The sequence below is a fragment of the Eriocheir sinensis genome, chromosome 56, assembly GCF_024679095.1.
Source record: "Eriocheir sinensis breed Jianghai 21 chromosome 56, ASM2467909v1, whole genome shotgun sequence".
NCBI lineage: Eukaryota > Metazoa > Arthropoda > Malacostraca > Decapoda > Varunidae > Eriocheir > Eriocheir sinensis.
Window position 1 is genome coordinate 3,558,609 of NC_066564.1, and position 19,001 is coordinate 3,577,609.

The window sequence follows — 19,001 nt, forward strand, 5'->3', positions numbered from 1 at the left end:
AACCTTAATTAAACCTTGCATACTTATAGGCCCTAAGCTTCCTATTCCTCCACCTGTAACCACCTACCTGTCCTTTCCACCTCCCTCCCTGCCCCCTCACCTGAACCCACCTTTACCTGTGCCCTAATTAACGTAGACGCTCTTACCTGGATTTTCCCTTTCACTCTCATTACCATTTCTTTACCTGTTTTTTTTTCTGTGTGGAGTTTAATACCTTTCTACCTACACTATCTCTTCTTCTTCCTCTTCTTCGTCCTCCTCCTCCTCCTCCTCTTCAGGTTAGTGACGCAGCTTCTCAGGTCACGGTCGAGGCTGAAGGAGGAAAATGTGAGTGTGAGGACAGACTCAAGTGTTTTGCAAGACCCACTGCTCTGATCACCCGCAAATCTCTTACCTTTTCTCTTCGTAGTCTTCTTACTCCTCCTCCTCCTCCTCCTCCTCCTCCTCCTCCTTCTTCTTCTTCTTCTTCTTGTTCTTCTTCCTCTACCTCATCCCCCACCTCATTCTTTTTCTTCTTCTCTTTCTTCCTCCTTCTCTTTCTTCTTCTTCTTGTTCTTCTTCCTCTACCTCATCCCCCACCTCATTCTTTTTCCTCTTCTCTTTCTTTCTCCTCTTCATCTATCTCCTTGTTCTTGTTCTCCTCCTTCTCTCTCTTTTCCCTATTCCTCCTCCTCCTCCTCCTCCTCCTCCTCCGATCGATCCATCCTCCTTATCCTACTCATGTACTTTACTTTCCCTTCGTTTTTTTTTATTTATTTGTAAAGTGTGTGTTTGTGTTTTCCTTCTTTTTCCTATCTTTATTTTGTTTTCTGATTGATGACTTTACTGCTTTTTATCTTTGCTTGCTTTTCTTTCTCTCTTTTCCTTCTTTTCCTCTCCCTTTTATATGTTTTTGTTTTTCGTTTTGAGCGAGATTTTTATCCAACAGATTATCCAGTTTGCTTTTTTGTTTTGTTTTCTTTTCTTTTCTCTTTTTATTGCCTATATTTTTATTTCTGCATCTCATTTATCTCTTCGTTCTCCTGGTCCTCCTCCTCCTCCTCCTCCTCCTCATCATCATCATCTTTATATTTTGACTCTCTGTATAAGGAAGCGTAGCGACTTAGTGTTCTTTACCAGTCTTCTTCCTCCTCCTCCTCCTCCTCCTCCTCCTCCTTTTGATCACGTGTTCTCAAGGTTTCTGTACCATAAGTTTATTTTCTTTTGTCTTTTTTTGTATAAACTACCCTCTTGTACCCTTGATTTCTCTCTCTCTCTCTCTCTCTCTCTCTCTCTCTCTCTCTCTCTCTCTCTCTCTCTCTCCGTGTTGACCTACAGGTGGTGGGCGGCCGAGTTAAAGGGACTTGTGGGTTGGTCAAGGGCGGACATCATCGATCCTGTATAGTCCCCCCTCACTGGACACGCCGGAAAGAGGAGCAGCAGGAGGAGGAGGAGGAGGGAAAGTAGCCAGGGCGAAGAAGGGAAAGGCAGAGAAGGGAAGAGGACAGGAAGGAGTGTAGGAAGAAGAGTGATCATATGGAAAGCAAGGGAGAGTTGGCAGAGGGAAGAGGGGAGACTGAGGCAGAGTTAGAGAGTGAACAAGGAGAAGGGAGAGGCAATGGGATGGGGAGTGGACAGAACGAAGAAGGGAGAAGCTGAGAAACAGGGAGAGGAAAGGATGGATGGTGGGAAGAAGTTGGAACATATTGAAAGAAAGAAAAACAGCCAGGGCGTAGAAGGGAGAAGCAGAGAGAGGGAGAGACGAAGAGGGCAGAAAAGATGGTGGAAGCCGTGAACATTTGGAAGAAAGGGGGAGTAAACAAGACGAAGAAGAGGAGAAATAGAGATAGAAAGAGTACAAAGAGAAGGAGAAGGAAGCAGTGGGAATCATTTTGGAAGAAAGAGAGATTAGTCAGGAACAAGAATGGAGAGACAGGGAGAATGAACAACACTAAGAAGGGAGAGAAAAGGAAAAAGAGAGGGGTAAGACAGGGAGGATAGTAGGGTGGCTAGGGCGAAGGGAGAGGCGGATAGGGAGAGTTCAAAAAGGATGGGTAAGCGAGAGCGTTGAATCGTAAGGGAGAAATTAAAGAAGGAAGATTAGCCACAGAGGGAGAGGAAGAGTGGAGCCGGTGTAGGGAGAGGAAGGAAGAGGATATGAAGGAGTACAAAGGAAAAGTAAACAGCAACATACCTCTTGGTCCTAACTAGGCTGTTTGTTGTTGCTACCATCGAAGAAGAGAGTGGAGACAGGAAAGAAGGAAGGGAAAAATGGTTATAAAAGTGAGGGAGGAAGATAAGAGTGGAGAGAATGGAAAAACGAAGGAAGAGGAGGGAAAAGTGAGAATGGGAAAAGGGAAAAAGAATGGACAGGGAGGTGAAGGGTGAAAATGGATAAATAGTAGAGAAAAAAGAAGTTGAGAATACAGTAGAAGAAGAAGAATGGAAAAGAGTAGACAGGGAGATGTGATAAATAGTGGAGAAAAAAAAAGTTGAGAATACAGTAGAAGAAGAAGAATGGAGACGAGTAGACAGGGAGATGTGATAAATAGTGGAGAGAAAAAAAGTCGATAATAGCTTGAAAGAAGAAGAAGAAGAAGAAGAGGAAGAGTGAGATAGAGAGAAAGTGAGAGACGTAGCGGTATTTATTTTGTTTTCATTTTCCTGTTAACGACATCTTTTGAAAGCCTCTGGTATCGAAGTTAAGTATTTTTCCTCTACTAATTGGACTTGTATCTTTTATGTACTATTTCACTTCTTGAGTTCTTCAGTTCGCTTCCGGGTTCTTTTTCGCGTTCCATAAGAGTGACTGGCGGGCAGAGTTTGTGTCATTATTTTTCAACGTCAAAAGAGAAGAAAGCTCAAGAAAAAAATGAAAAAAAAAATGTTATACAGAAAAAAAATACCGCATACAGAAAAAAAAATGTTGGTCAAACTGTATAATTCCTTTTTTTTTCTCTTATATAAACCTTAAAAACCTTCATATTCTATTTCATTCGTACTCTCTGGGGTTCATTTGCGAGGTAGGAGTTCATGTGTTCATATTTTTGTACTATTTTATTTTTTGTCAACCTGTATGTCATTTCTATCCCTTTTATAAACCTCAAAACCTTCATATTTTCTTTTGTTCGTGTTCTTTGAGGGATCATTTGCGAGGCAGGACTTCAGGTCTTTATATTTTTGTACTTTTTTATTTTTTTGTCAACTTGTATGTCATTTCTTTCCCTTTTATAAACCACAAAACCTTCATATTTTCTTTTGTTCGTGTTCTCTGTGGTTCATTTGCGAGGTAGGACTTCAGGTCTTTATATTTTTGTACTTTTTTTTGTCAACTTGTATGTCATCTCTTTCCCTTTTATAAACCTCAAAACCTTCATATTTTATTTTGTTCGTGTTCTCTGTGGTTCATTTGCGAGGCGGCGGTTCATGTGTTCATATTTTTGTACCATTTCAATTATTTGTCCACCAGTATAAGTCCTTTTATTTTCCCTATATAAAGAAAGAGCGAGGATTCAAGTTATGTGTTATGTTCTCGTTTTCCTCTTAACATCTTTCAAAGCCTCTGGTATCGAAGTTTATAGTTTTCCATCCTATCTACTAATAGTTTTTGTATCTTTTTGTACTATCTTTTTCTCCCCGTGTGTATTTACCCTTTGTGGCGGGGTGGACGCGAGGAGATGAAGTCTATTAGGGACGATTGATGCCATTATCAGTCAGTTGAAATCCTCTATGTATGGGCGGCAGAGGGAGGGAGGAGAGAGGTAAGGTAAGGGTGTTAGGGTCGATTCCCTTGCTACCTCCCTTCCCCTCTCCTCCGCCTCCTCCTCTCCTACCCTTCCCTCCCGCCCTCAAACCCCCTCGGTCAATGGGGTCTGAAGGGCATTGAAGCAGGCGGCGCTTACATAAAGTATTGAACTTTCTGTCTAAAGGATTGAGGTCTTTATCAGGCGGATGAATCATGTCGGGAGAGAAAAAAAAGGGGGATTGAAGTTGAATGCCCCATCGCGTCTGTGGTCAAAGGGACTTAAAGATCAACCAGGTAGTCAACAGCCCCCCCGAGACCCAAACTCCCCCCCAGCTACCCTCCATCACCACCCTGGACGTATGCAAAGTGGCCCGTGCCCCCACCATTGAGCGGCGCCGAGCCCATTGTCCAGCGGCGTTGTGGGCCCTCGGTGGCCACGGCGCCCGCCACCCCGGCAGCAATTAGCGGATTAATATGATCTGTGGCCGGCAGGGTGACGCGGCGGGGAGGGGTGACGGGGCAGAGTGACGGACAGGGAGAGAGAGAGAGAGAGAGAGAGAGAGAGAGAGAGAGAGTCAGAGAAAAAAAAAGAAACGGAATAATATGCGTGTGGGTGGTGGTAGGGGAGGGGGGGAGGGACAGAGGTAGTGGGGGAGGGGGGGAAGAGAAGGGAAGGGAGGGAAAAGGGAGGGAAGAGAAGAGAAGAGAGAGAGAGAGAGAGAGAGAGAGAGAGAGAGAGAGAGAGAGAGAGAGAGAGAGAGAGAGAGAGAGAGAGAGAGAGAGAGAGAGTATGTTATGAGGGTTTTAGAATGGAAAATACTGTAATATGTGTCTCAGTGTGTGTGTGTGTGTGTGTGTGTGTGTGTGTGTGTGTGTGTGTGTACCTATTGATAAATGGGCGAATGTTTATGCTTTAGAAAAAAAAAATCTCCCTTGCTTTGAATACAGACCAGCTCTCCCTTCCTCTCCCTTCCCTTTCCCTCTCCCTCCCTTTGTGGACGCTGGAAGATAGCCGCTCGATAAGACAGATAAGGAAGGCCAGCGCTGAGGGGATTGTGAGACCCATCGCTTATGTTAGGGCAGATAAGGTGATGACCAGGGATGAGGAGGAGGAGGAGTGCAGGCAGAAGGGGAAAGAAGTGGTTTTGAGTTGAGGAAAAGGACGGTTGATGGAAGAAGAGGAAGATGGAATATATTAAAAAAGGGAGAGAGTGGATGAGGAAGGAGGAGAAGGTGGAGGCAGAAGGGAGGTCGTAGCAGTGATATGAGTATGTGGTTTGACGAAGAAGGAGTTTGAGAGAGGAGAAAGAGAAGTAGGAATATCTAAATAGGGGGAGAGTGGGAGAGGAAGAAGGAGGGATAGCGAGAGAAGGACATATCAGGGAGTGGAACATGAGTGGACTATTTTTGAGGAGTGGAGGCGGAGTAAGGAAGAAGAAAAACACCCGGGAAAGAGAAAATGATGGAAGGAAAATAGGGAAAAGGGAATAAACGAGAGAAAACGAGGAGCGAAGGGAAGAAAAGAGGAAAAATAATAAGAAAGGTGGAGGAAAATAGAGTTTGAGGAGAGGAAAAAGAAGAGGAAAGAGAAACGAGGAGGTAAAAAGACAAAAAGGAGAGGAAGAGGAGTTGGCAAAGAGGATGAAAGAGTAGATTGCGTAGAGGATATAGAGGAAAAAAAGAAAGAGGAGGAAAAGGGATAAGGATGGAGATAGAGGAGAAAGAAGAGGAGGAGGATGCGTGCAGATGATGAGAAAGGGAAAAGAGAAAAAGGGTAGATAGGAATGATTTTTGTGTTCTTTAAAATGATATAAACTGGTTGTATTTTCTTGATTTTGTTCCTTATATTAGTAATGTATGTCTGCCTCCTCCTGTTACTGTGTGGATATTGTACGATAACTTATACTGTTCATTTTTACGTGTCTTTCTCTCTCTTCATCCATCATGTCTTAAAACACCAAAGAAAACCAACCCAATATACATTTTTCATTCTTTTCCCACCTTAATTAGTATACTCAGGTGTAACGGAGCGCAGGTAACCCTCATCACCCACCTGTCTTAATTACCTTATATTCCCTAATGATGACGCAGCTCCTTCTTCGGGCACATGACGTCACAGAATGGTAGAGTAACGCCCACAACGCCCCCTTCGTCTACCCGCCTGTCTGCATACCCCGCCCCACACCCTCCCTTTTTCATCCCCCTTCCTCTCCTCCTCTTGATCCGTCCCCCGTGAATACCCCCTGAGGCTGAGGGGGCCACCGCAGTACCCTAGCGGATCATACTGGCTGTGGAGTGGCTCACGGACGCGGCGGTAGCGGTGGAGGAGGTGAAGACGGAGGGAAGTGGAGCGAAGGTGATGGACTTTAGTGAGATGTGTGGAAAGGTGGAGCGCGCTGACACCCGGATTCGCGTCAAGGTAAACAGGCCAGGTGAGAGGAGACTGAATGACGATTTAGAGAGAGAAGGAAGGAGGAAAAAGAATTGAAAGTATCTGTGAAGTAAAGAGTTGAGGGGGTTGTCTGGTTGAGTTCTTACACCTCGATTCGCGTCAAGGTAAACAGGGCAGGTGAGAGAAGACTTCTGGCGTTTAGAAAAAGGAGACAAAAGAATGGAGAGTAAATGTGAGTCAAAGAGCTGTAGAAGGGTTGTCTCGCTCAGTTCCTACACCCGGATTCGCTTCTTCATGGTAAACGGTATAGGTGAGAGGAGACTTGACTGGCGTTTTAGAAGGAGAAAGTATAAGAGAAAGAAGAGTACAGGTTAAGCAAAGAGTAGATAAGAGGAGACTGACGGGCGTTTTAGAAGGAGAAAGTATAAGAGAAAGAGGAGTACAGGTTAAGCAAAGAGTAGATAAGAGGAGACTGACGGGCGTTTTAGAAGGAGAAAGTATAAGAGAAAGAAGAGTACAGATTAAGCAAAGAGTAGATAAGAGAAGACTGACTGGCGTTTTAGAAGGAGAAAGTATAAGAGAAAGAGGAGTACAGGTTAAGCCAAGAGTTATTTTCCTCAGTTCTTCAATTCGTGTTCGGTAGCATTGATTGGTAGAGTTAGTGTTATTATTTTTAACGGCAAAGGAGACAGCTCAAGGAAAAAGAAAAGAATATACAGCAAAAAATACCACTTACAGAAAGAAGAAAAATCGGTTTACGGAAGAACAAAGAAAAGCAACAAAAAAAGCCTTGTAATCTTCATAGTTTCCCTAACATACAAGGCATCGTTATATATATTGCTTCGAAGCCTCACGCCGCGTTTCGAACTGAAGCAAAGGACGGTTCTTGATGGCTCTTAGAAGCGAAGCAACACATCAACAGCAACGTCACTCACTCTCTTGAGGCGAAGTTCGTGTGACGCCCAGAGTGACGTATTTCAAGGCCGTTAAGTAGATGTCCTTTTGTTGTTCTGTGATGTAAAGGAGTTAAAAAGATGACCTCCTCCTCCTCCTCCTCCTCCACCTCCTCCTCTTCCTCTCTTTTTCTACTCCATCTTCCTCTTTCTCTTCTGGTTCTTGTTCTTTTTGTTCTTCACTTCTTCGTCTTCGTCTTCTTCACATTCTTATTCTTATTCTGCTCTCTCCTCCTCCTCCTCCTCCTCCTCCTCCTCCTCCTTTTCCTCTTTTTCTACTCCATCTTCCTCTTTCTCTTCTGATTCTTGTTCTTTTGCTCTTTTTTCACTTTTTCTTCGTCTTCGCCTTCGTCTTCTTCACATTCTTTTTCTGCTCTCTCCTCCTCCTCCTCCTCCTCCTCCTCCTCCCCCTCCTCCTCGTCGCCGCGTACTGGAGTCCACCTCGGCTCGGCTATTTTTCTCCCCCGATCAGATAAAGCTCCTTCCGCGGCGGGATCCCTCGTTGTCAGTCGCCTTCAGAAGTGGATTGATGGAGGATTCAGGAGATTTTTACCTTCGCGTGTGTGTACAGCAGCGTCCTCCTCCTCCTCCTCCTCCTCCTCGTCCTCTTCCTCCTCCTTCTTCTTCTTCTTCTTCCTCTTCCTCTTCCAGCTTCTCTTCCGTCCATCTTTACCACACAACTTCCTTTCGTCCACTTTTATAATTTTTTTCTGATTTCCTTGAACTCTCCTCCTCCTCCTCCTCCTCCTCCTCAGACACCCCCAAACACACACACACACACACACACACACACACACACACACACACACACACACACACACACACACACACACACACACACACACACACACACACACACACGAAGGGTTCCTCAAGGTGGTAATCCCGCCCAGGCTTCTCTTCCACACGTCAACAAGACTCAAGTGGCTCAGCGTCTTGCACTTCGATCCTGTTTTTCAAGGTGTTCGATTCCCCTTCACTCCCAGAACCTCCTTTTGCCCCCCCCCCCCTCCTTTATCCCCCTGTCGTGCCTCCTCCTCCCTAACTTTTTATTTCTTTATTATTATTTACTTCCTGATTGTCGCTTTGAAGTTCTTTTTTTCTTCTTTAATGATTTTTTTTCTTTCCTTTTTCATCCTATTCTTTCATTAATCTTTTTTTTCTTTATTATCCCATTTAACTTTTTTTTATCTTGTTATTAATTTTTTTCATTTTTTTTCTTCTTTACTTTTTTTTTGCGGTTGTTATTGTTCATATTTCCTCTTGTTCTTGTTGTTGTTTCTATCGTTGTTGTTTTTGTGGGGGGTATTCTATTTCTGTTATGTTTGATCTCTCTCTCTCTCTCTCTCTCTCTCTCTCTCTCTCTCTCTCTCTCTCTCTTCTCTTCTCTTCTCTTCTCTTCTCTTCCCTTCCCTTCCCTACCCTTTCCCTCCCTCCCTTCCCTTCTCTTCTCTTCGCCCTCTACCCCTCTCCCTCCCACCACCTCCTCCACCACAAACGCGTATTATTCCGGTTTTTCTCTCCCGTCCCGTACGTGTTCCCTCCCTGGCGGCCCCACAATAAGCTTTACCAGAATCAGCATCTCTCACCTTCACTGTAATCTCCAGGTTCCCCGAAGACTCGCGTGTGAAGCCAGAAACGGGGACTTGAAGCATAAGGAATAGGAATCGAAGCTTGAATAAGAGAAAACAATAAGAGAAATAAGGATAAACAGGAGGAATAAGAGTCGAAAGGTGAAGAAGAGAGAAAACAAGATAAATAAGGATGATAATAAGAGAGTAGATCCATAAACTGAGTGTCTTATGGGCAAAAAAAAAAAAAAAGTATTCGTGTAAAAGAGAAAACAATAAGAATGACAATAATAATAATAGTAATAATAATAATAATAATAATAATAATAATAATAATAATAATAATAATAATAATAATAATAATAATGAGGGAGAAGAAGAAGAAGAAGAAGAAGACATAGGAAAGGAATACTTAAGGTCTGTTATGGAGAAAAAAAAAAAGCCGAGAGAGAGAGAGAGAGAGAGAGAGAGAGAGAGAGAGAGAGAGAGAGAGAGAGAGAGAGAGAGAGAACCAAATTAAAGAAATATAAATCAGAAATACATCACCATCAGCCACGCCCATACCTTTTGACTCCCTCCATACCCTCCCCCTTCCCTCCATACCCTCCCCCTTCCCTCCATACCCTCCCCTTCCCTCCCTCCCGTCGCGGCCTTTTGAGGGGAAAAGTTAATTAGGATGTAATGAAGTCACTCGTCCCTCTGAATGATGAATGATGGATGAATAAGGTCGCGCCAGGCCGGCCATGTCTCCTCCCTCCGTGAATGGGCAATGAGACGATGAATGAAGGTGAATAAAAGGGGAGGGGGAGGTGGAGGGGGGAGGGGGGGGGCGCAGGGGGTGGCGGCTTGTATAAATTCGCCCCGCCATTCATCACTCGTCATAATGAAGTGGAAAGATGGGACGCCTTTGTCCTCCTCCTCCTCTTCCTCTTCCTCTTCCTCTTCCTCTTCCTCCTCTTCCTCCTCCTCCTGTGTCTCTTAGCTTCTGCGTCGTTGCCTTTTTCCATATCACTAATAATAATGATAATAATAACAATAATAATAATAATAATAATAATAATAATAATAATAATAATAATAATAATAATAATAATAATAATCTCATCACCATCTTCATTTTCTCCTCCATGCCTCTTCTGCTCTCTTTATTCATTACCCTCATCTACTAATTCTCCTTTTTTTCTTCATCTCTTCTTTCTTCTTCTCTTCTATCCTCTCCTCTTCTCTCTCCTTAGGTTATTATCCTCATCCTTCTTCCTCCCTTTCTCTAACCGCTACTTTCTTCTTCTCTTCTTTCCTCTCTTTTTATCACCCTTATCCTATCCCTTATCTTCCTCCTTGTTTCCTTCTATTATATTTTCCTTTTTTTCTATTTTATGCAAACAAAACATCGGCTTCTTCTTTAGGTTTTAAATACTTTCACTTCTCACCCGAATCATCTATGTATCTATCTATCTATCTTGTATCTATCTGTATTATCTATCTTCCTCATACCCTACCTTTTTGGCCCTATAGTGTCCCTCTCATCACACACATCATCCACCCAATCATGTATTCCTGTCACATCTTCCTCACTCTCTTCCTCTCTCCCTCTCTCCCTCACTCCCTCACTCCCTCTCTCTCTCTCCCGCGGCATACCAGGAGTCAGCAGAAATTAGTAGCGGCGTCCAATCCACCCTTACCATGTCTCTGATACCAAAGTTGGGATGGAAAGTGGATGGTAGGGAAGGAGATAGAGAATGATACGGGAGGTGGAAGAAGCGAGGGAAGGAAGGAAGGAAGGTAGGTAGGTAGGTAGGAAGGAAAGAGAGGTAGGAAGGAGGAAATGAACGAAGGAAGGAAGGAATGAAGAACGGAAACAAGGAAGGAGGAAGAAAGGAAGGCGAAAGGAAAGGAAGGAAGGAACGAAAGAAGGAAAGAAGGAAGGAATGAAAGGAATATTGATAAATGAAGAGAGAGAGAGAGAGAGAGAGAGAGAGAGAGAGAGAGAGAGAGAGAGAGAGAGAGATACGAAGGGAGAGAAAGAGAGAGAAGAGAGAAGAAACCAAGCATGTCGAATAGATAACACAGAAGAAGAAAATGGATAACAGAAAAAAAAGTAGACAAATTAAAAGAAATCTGGATGACATAAAGAAAGGTGGATGACAGGAAGGAATAAACGAGAGTAGAAAGGAAAAAAGAGGAAGGTTAATAACGAAAGGAGAGATGGAAGAAACTGAAGGAACGGAGGTGGATGCTAGGAAGGGAGGAAGGGAAGGAGGGAGAGAGGGAGGTGGATAGCTCGAGATGAATATGGAATGGAGAAGAAGGAGGAGGAGGAGGAGGAGGAGGCGCACGGAGATGAGGAGGAGGAGGAGGAGAGTGAGGCGTGAAGGATGAGGCCTGTGGAATGAGAGAGAGAGAGAGAGAGAGAGAGAGAGAGAGAGAGAGAGAGAGAGAGAGCAACAGCAGAAGAGAGAAAGAGGAAAAGCTGGAAGAAAGAACGAGAGAGCGAGAGAGAGAGCGAGACACAGAGAGAGGGAGAGAAAACACCACAAAATAAGCAAGTGAGAGAGACAGGGAGAGACATGGAGAAGGGGAGGGAGGAGTGAGGGAGGGCGCGTGTCCCTTCCATCGCCTGCTTTAATATGCAAACTGGCTCGTGTGCGTGGCGGTGCCCAGCGTGTGGAGGCGGCGTGCCCACTACCCGCCCTCCCGTATGCAAATAGCCACATGCTTAAGGGGGAAAAAAAAGATGAGGGGCGCCCGCAGAGGGGGAAGAAGAATACCAGTCCCGCACACAAGAACCGCCTCCTCCTCCTCCTCCTCCTCCTCCTCCTCCCCTTCCCATCCTCTTCTCTTCCCCTCTTCTCATTCCCCTTCCTCTTCTTATACTGCAGTTACGTGATGTGATAGAAGAGAAGAATACTAGAAAAATACAAGTCCCGGACATAACACCTCCTCCTCCTCCTCCTCCTCCTCCTCCTCCTCCTCCTCCTCCTACTACTACTACTACTACTACTACTACTCTTCCTCCTCCTACTCCTCCTCCCCTTCTCTTTCCCTCCTCTCTTTCCCCTCCTTCTTCTTCTTCTGGTGCAGGTTCGTGATTTGATACAAAGAGAGAATGAAAGGATGATAGGGAAAGGATGTAGAGGAAGGGGATGGATGAAGGGAAGAAAGGCAAGTATTGTAGATGGGTAGAGTAGATGGTGATAGTGTAGATGGTAATGATGATGATGGTAATGGTGAAGACAGTAATAGTGTTTTCTTACTTCTTTCTTTAAGGTATATGCGTGTTGATTTTCGCTATTTTCTTCTTTTTCCTATTAGATTATTTTCATGTTAGAGATAGAGAGAGGGAGATAGAGAAAGATAGAGAGAGTTAGAGAAAGGAACAGAGGAGGAAAAGGAAGACTGGGAATGGACAAGCGCAATATAATAGGGAGAAGGGAGGGAATAAAATGGGAATAAAGGAAATAATAGATAAAAGGTAGGAAAGGAAGGGAGGAAAAAGAAGAAAAACGGCCGTGGAAGAATAACGACGAGAGTGAAAAAGAGGAAAAAACAATATAAGAAGACAGAAAAAAAGAGAAAGAGGGTAAAAAAAAAGAAGATAAAACGGCTGGATCAAAGAGGAAAAAAAGAAAATTAAGGATGAATTGAGAGTCAGAAAGGAGAGTGGAGAGAGAAAGGGAGAGGAAAGGAATGAACGATGAAAGGAGGAAGATGAGGAAGAGAAGAAGAGAAAGGAAAGGAAACTGAAAGCAACTCGGTAAAGGATGCGAGAGAGAGAGAGAGAGAGAGAGAGAGAGAGAGAGAGAGAGAGAGAGAGAGAGAGAGAGAGAGAGAGAGAGAGAGAGAGAGAGAGAGAAGAGGTATAGGATAGCAGACGGAAAGACACAATACCAAAAAAAAGAGGAGGAAAAAAAGGAAAGAACTGGAGGCTGGGGATGGAACAGAGGGAAGGGAGGAGGGGAGGGGAGGAGGGGGGGAGATCCTTCGCCTGCATTCTCCCCTCCCCCCTCCCCCCTCCCCCCCAACACACCTGGAGTCCGTCAAGCGTGAGTTGGGTCCAAGTTTTTTTGTTGAAGGATTTTAATATATTACTTTTCTCACCATTATAATCCCGACCCGCTGCAGCCTCCCTTCCCTTCCCTTCCCTCCCTTCCCCTTCCTCCCCTCCCGTTTTTTTCCCCTTCCCTTCCCTTCCCTTCCCTTCCATCCCCTTCTCCACCCTTCATATCTCTCTCCTTCCCCTTCCTATTTTCTATCGTTCCTTCCCTTCTCTCTCCTTCCCTTCATTTCCATTCCCTTCCATCCCCTTCTCTACCCTTCACATCTCTCTCCTTCCCCTTCCTATTTTCTATCGTTCCTTCCCTTCCCTCCCCTTCCCTTCCCTTCATTTCCATTCCCTTCTCTACCCTTCTCTACCCTTCACATCTCTCTCCTTTCCTTTCCTACTTCCTAACCTTCCTTCCCTTCCCTCCCCTTCCCTTCCCTTCACTTCCATTCCCTTCCCTCCTCTTTTCCACCCTTTCCCTTTCTTTCCCCTCCGTTCTCTTCCATTTCCTTCCCTTCTCCTCCCTTCCATTCCATTTCATTCCTTCCGTTCCCTTCTTTTTCTTCCCTCTCCCATCCCTTTCTCTTTCTTTCCCTTCCATTCCCTTCCTTTCTCTCCTCCCTTCCCTCATATTCCATTCCTTTCTCCTCTCCTCCCTTTCCTACTTGTCTCCTTTCCCTTCACCCTGCCAATCTACCTCCCTATACACTTCACTTCCCTCACTCCTCTTTATCTCCCACACTTATCCTCCCTTCTTCCTCTTCCTCCTCTCTTCTCTCCCTTCCTCCCTCTCCTCTCCTCCCTGTCTTCCTCCACGTAATACACCCTTGCTAAGTTTCCTTCCATCACCCTTTTTTTCCCTCGTACCCTGCCAATCTCCATCACCCTTTTTTTTGTTACTTCTCTCCCTCTCTCCCTCTCTCTCCCTCTCTCCTTCACCTACCCTGTCAAGCCCTTCCTTCTCGTCTCCTAGCACCCTGCCACACTTCCCCTGCCAGGTCCAGAGTGCAGCCTCCCTCATCTCCCTTCTTCCTCTCCCTTTCAAGCCTTGTTTCCCTTCCTCTCCCTCTCTCCCTTTCCTTCTCTCCCTCCCTCTGTGTCTATGTCCTTCTCTCTCTCTCTTTCTTTCACCCTTTCAGTCACATGCAGTTTCGTGATTCACTGATATAAGAGAGAGAGAGAGAGAGAGAGAGAGAGAGAGAGAGAGAGAGAGAGAGAGAGAGAGAGAGAGAGAGAGAGAGAGAGAGAGAGAGAAGGCGAGGGGGTTTCGAAGGGGGGATTAGCCGTAACAATGCAGCCGTTTATTGATCGCCTTCGCCACTCAGGTATGCAAATTAGACACGGGGAGGAAAAAAATGTGGATGGGGTGAAGGGAGGGAGAACGGGAGGGGGAGGGGAAAGGAGGGGGGAGTGTGTATGCGTGTAGGGGGGGGAGGGACGAGAGGGGTGGCTAATGTGGGGGGGTGAGGGAGAAGGAGGAGGAGGAGGAGACGGAGGGAGAGAGAGAGAAGGCTTGGAAGAGAAAAGGGGAGAGAAAAAGGGGAGAAAGAGAGAGAGGCAGTGTGGTAGAAGGGAAGAGAAGGGAAGGGAAGGGAAGTCAGCTCTCTCTCTCTCTCTCTCTCTCTCTCTCTCTCTCTCTCTCTCTCTCTCTCTCTCTCTCTCTCTCTCTCTCTCTCTCTCTCTCTCTCTCTCGCTCAGTACGTAATTAATTTTAGATGCGTGTTATCAGTCATTACGTCGCCCGAATGTGTCTGTCAAGAGGTCGTGTTTCGTTTTATGGCCAATAGAATGTGTGTGTGTGTGTGTGTGTGTGTGTGTGTGTGTGTGTGTGTGTGTGCGTGTGTGTGTGTGTGTGTGTGTGAACTCAGTTGTTGTTTTTGTTCCATTTCGTTTGCTGTTTTATAGGTGTTTTTTTCTTTGTTTTTTTTTCCTGTTCTGTTCTTGTTTCTCTATTCTTTCTTTCCTTTATTTATCTTTATTTTCCCTCCTTTTCCCTCTCTGTGTCTATCGTTTATCACAGCCTTATAGTTAGTTATCTCTTTCTCTCCCTCACTTTCTCTCTTTCCCTCTCTCTCCACCCTTCTCTCTCTCCCTTACCTCCTCCTCCTCTTCCTACTCTTCTTCCTCCTCCTCTTCCCCGCCCTTACGCGTGCCCAGCTTCCTCACCTTATTAGCTCGAGTGTAGAGAGAGAGGAGGAGGAGGAGGGAAAGGGGGAGAGGCAGGGGGAGGGGGAGGGGTGAACGGGTGTCAGTATGCAAATAGAAGGTCTTGGTTAAGGGACAAAGGGGCATACGATGACGCTGAAACATGCTAGGGAAAAAAATGCCTCACAAGGTGTATGCTAATATTTTTTTTCTTTTTTTAATCTTTATTTTTCTCTTTTTTTCTCTCTCTTTTCGTCTCTTCTTTTTTTTTCCTCTGCTGGGCTCGTTTTGGTTTGCTTTTTCCTTTTCTTTCTTTTTTTCGCTATTTTTTTTTCAAGAGGAAGATCGAGTTATTTTTTTTTTCTTCTACATTCGTTTCATTTAGTTTCGCTTCCTCATTTTCTTCTTTCTTTTCTCCATTCCTTCTATCTCTATTTATCTCCTCCTCTTTCTCTCTCCAACCCTCTCTTCCGTGTCTGTGTGTGTGTGTGTGTGTGTGTGTGTGTGTGTGTGTGTGTGTCTCCAGCTGTCATGAATTCTACCCCATCGCTTGAGGCAACGAGACTGTGGCATCTTCATTCTCTCCCCTCTCTCTCTCCCGTTCCCCTCTCCTCCTCCCTCTTCTCTCTATTCCCTCCCTTCCTCTCTCCACCCTCTCAAATCCATCCCTCACCTCTCCTTTCCTTTCATCTATGCATCCTTTCTCTTCCTACTGCTTACTCTCTTCTTCTTTCTCACCATCGATAGTAATAGTAACAACACCATCACTATCACCACCACCAACACCACCAACAAAGCCTCCCACCACCACCACCACATCATCATCATATCACTGTTATCATCCCGTGGCCAATAAAACACCCCATTCTAAGCCTGCCATTGAGAGGGGGTTGCAGTGGGGCTTGAGGTCTGTCGGTCTGTCTGTCTGGTTAGCTGAGTGACTGGGTGCCTGGCTGACTGACTGGGTACCTGGGTGACTGGCTCGTTAACTGACTGGATCGCTGACTGGCTGAGTGGATGTGTTACGTTGTGCTGAGTGAAGGAAAGAGTGGCATGAAGGGGAACCAGACAGCAGGGCGGGTGGCAGGGCGGGGCGGGACGCATCAAGAGGGCAAGGGTAGGATATGCAGATTATCCCCCGCTGTCACCACGTGCCCGCCATGCCCACGGGCCTCGGGCGTGCCCCTGTTATGAAGGGTCCACCGCTAATTTGAATAGGCACATGCCAATCTGCATACACCCCTTTATGGCCGCGCTACCCACTCTAAATGGCCATTACTTCGGAGAGCTGATGGCGGGGCGGCGCTCGGCTCCTCGCGGGATAAAATCGATGGGCGCATTCCCTCACTACATGCCCGGCGTATTTAATGACGGCCGTGGCTTAGCGCTCTCTTGCCGCCGCCATTATACTTCTCGCTATCTCGAGGCTCAAAGAAAGCTCATTACCCTGTGACGGACTGCCGCGGCCTTATTTATGGCTTGTGGGCGCGTCTTTGTCCGCTGTTGTGACGGGTAATGGTGATGGTTGCAGCCCCGCGACGCGCCCATTCTCGCCCCGACACGTCCTCCTCGTCCGCGCCGCTCTTTATGCGCTAATGACCTGCGGCAGATAGCGGTATGTAGCTCGTTTATCCTGGAGACTGGCGGCGAGAGAGAGAGTGTGTGCGTGTACGTGTGTGTGAGTGTGCGAGTGAGAGAGAAAGAACGTAAGAAAGATGGAAAAAATGGGAAAAGAAAAAGGAGAGAAAGAAAAAGAAGAGTCAATATTGAAGAAGAAAATAAGAGTTAAAGTATGAGAACATTGACATTGAGGGAAAAGGAAATCCGGGAGCCGCTGCAAAGGCATATCCCGGTACTACATATGATCTGATCTGAACGTCCTTACTTAATCCTATCGATCGTCCTCGTTAATAAGAGACAAAATCGCTCGTTTGTTTAATCACAGAAGAAAGTAAGCATCCATTTCATTACTCCACCTCCTCCTCTCGCTCCTCCCTCACCTCCTCCTCCAGCTCAGCCTCCATCTTCACTGCATCCATACCATAAGAAGGTGATAAAAACAGGTCCTACAGTAGAGTCACAAGGTCTTCGTTACCATCCTAGATAAGTGATAGATAGCAAGGGAGAAAGGATTAGAGTAGAGGTGAGCCTCGAAAATATGATTAGTGTCAGCTGAAAAAAAAAATATTGGGACATGTTTGGTTATTGATGAATGCTTTAATGAAAGAAAAGTAAAAAGAGGGATGAATAGATAATGATGGTTTGATGGTTATATGTAGTTGATATGTAGATGAATGATGGATATGGTATTGCTGTATGGTTATGATAATGATAGATGGTTTAGGTAATGTCTGTATATAACATTCCATACTGTAAGAAGAGTTAATAATAAATACATTACCATTTAAATATAACTAGGCTGAGAAAGGGTAATAAAAATGGTTTCCTACAAAGCTTAGACCTAGAAATACATTTAAATAGCAAAAAAGTAGTTTGAAAATATTTAAAACGTCAAAAGCCAAATAAAGAATAAATAAATAATAATAATAATAATAATAATAATAATAATAATAATAATAATAATAATAATAATAATAATAATAATAATAATAATAATAATAATAATAATAATAATAATAATAATAATAATAAAGAATAGTTTAAAAGAAGTAAGAAACACGAGAGAACACACACAAAAATATATATATACAAGTCAACCAGATCATAAAGAAAAGAAATAACCAGATACTGTAAAAACGTTAGCTTAAAAAAAATTACTTCTTAAAAAAAAATACTACTGAGATTTTAGTTGAAAGATAGGTCAGATTCGGGGAAATGACAAGCATAAAAAAAATTCTATCGTTAATACCATGAAGATAATTCCAAAAGCAGATTTTAAGAACACTTTAATCAGAAAATAGGAACGACAAAATAAATAAAAAAATGTGAATACCAAAATAAAACAGGAACAAAAGTAAACATTACCCAAAAAATAAAACAGTAAAGACAAGAAACGAGAAAAAAACAATACGTCATAACACACTGAAAATAAAATAAAGCCTAATAAATACACTAACATCAAAACCAAAAATAACTATCTAGAAAAAAAAATCAAATAAATTACCCGGAGAGTCAATACGAGTAGGGAAAGAAACAAAGAAAGAGAGAAAGAGAAAGAGAGAACCAGATGTTGCCGGCCGGAAGTGAAGGGAAAGACGGAAAAGGATGACAGGAAGAGGAGCAGGAGGAGGAGGAAGGAAGTGGGACGGAGGTCACGTTAAAATAAGGAGCGGCTGCCGGGCGGAAGTCGAAGAGAGGAAGAGAAAAGAGAGTAGAGGGAACAGGAAGAAGAAAAGGAAGAAGAGAGATGAGAAAGATATCGTAGTAAATAAAGTCCAAGTTAATATAATGAATTTGAGAGTCGGAAATTATCGTAGTAAATAAATTCTAAGTTAATATAAAGAATTTGAGAGTCGGAAATTTAAGGAAACGAAGAGAAATTACGAGGAAAAGATAAAGAAGAAATAAAAACAGGAAGAAGAAAAGGAAGAAGAGAGATGAGAAAAATAACGTAGTAAATAAAGTAAGTTAATATAAAAAATTTGAGAGTCGGAAATTTAAGGAAACGAAGAGAAATTAAAAGGAAAAGATAAAGAAGAAATAAAAACAGGAAGAAGAAAAGGAAGAACAGAGATGAGCAGGAAAACGCAATAACTGAAGTCTGAGTTAATATAAAAGATTTGAAAGTCGGAAAATTATGGAAAGGAAGAGAAATTAAGAGGTTAAGATGAAGAAAGTAGAAATAGGAACAGAAGAAGAGAAATGAGAATGATAACGTAGTAAATAAAGTCTGAGTTAATGTAAAAAAATTTAGTCGGAAATTTAGGTAAGGAAGAGAAATTAAGAGGTTATGATAAAGAAAGTAGAAATGGGAACTGGAGGAGGAGAGGAGAGAAAGAATGATAACAGAAGATCAGAAGGAGGGAGAACGGAAGTATCAGCGTTAATATAAGCAGAGGGAAAGACATAGGAGAAGAAGGAGGAAGAAAAATAAAAATGAACAAAAATTAGAAGAGGCGAAAAAACTGACATTAGGAAAGAAAATACAACTAGAAGAAGAAAAAGAAAGCAGAACAAAAATTAGGAGAAGGGTGAAAAAACAGCATTAGGAAAG

General features: G+C 43.8%; 1 protein-coding gene across 2 annotated transcripts in view; it reads left to right on the forward strand.

Annotated features, from left to right (window-relative positions):
- The first annotated feature begins 6,006 nt into the window (after nucleotides 1-6,006).
- The window catches only part of LOC126984168 (protein-L-histidine N-pros-methyltransferase-like), a 72,065-nt gene continuing 59,070 nt past the window's right edge, over nucleotides 6,007-19,001 (forward strand). The window contains exon 1 of one of the 2 annotated variants that reach the window (XM_050837580.1): nucleotides 6,007-6,143. The gene's annotated coding sequence lies outside the window, so the exon portion shown is untranslated. Of the gene's footprint in view, nucleotides 6,157-19,001 lie in introns of both variants that reach the window. The other variant, XM_050837581.1, reaches the window with a different exon arrangement.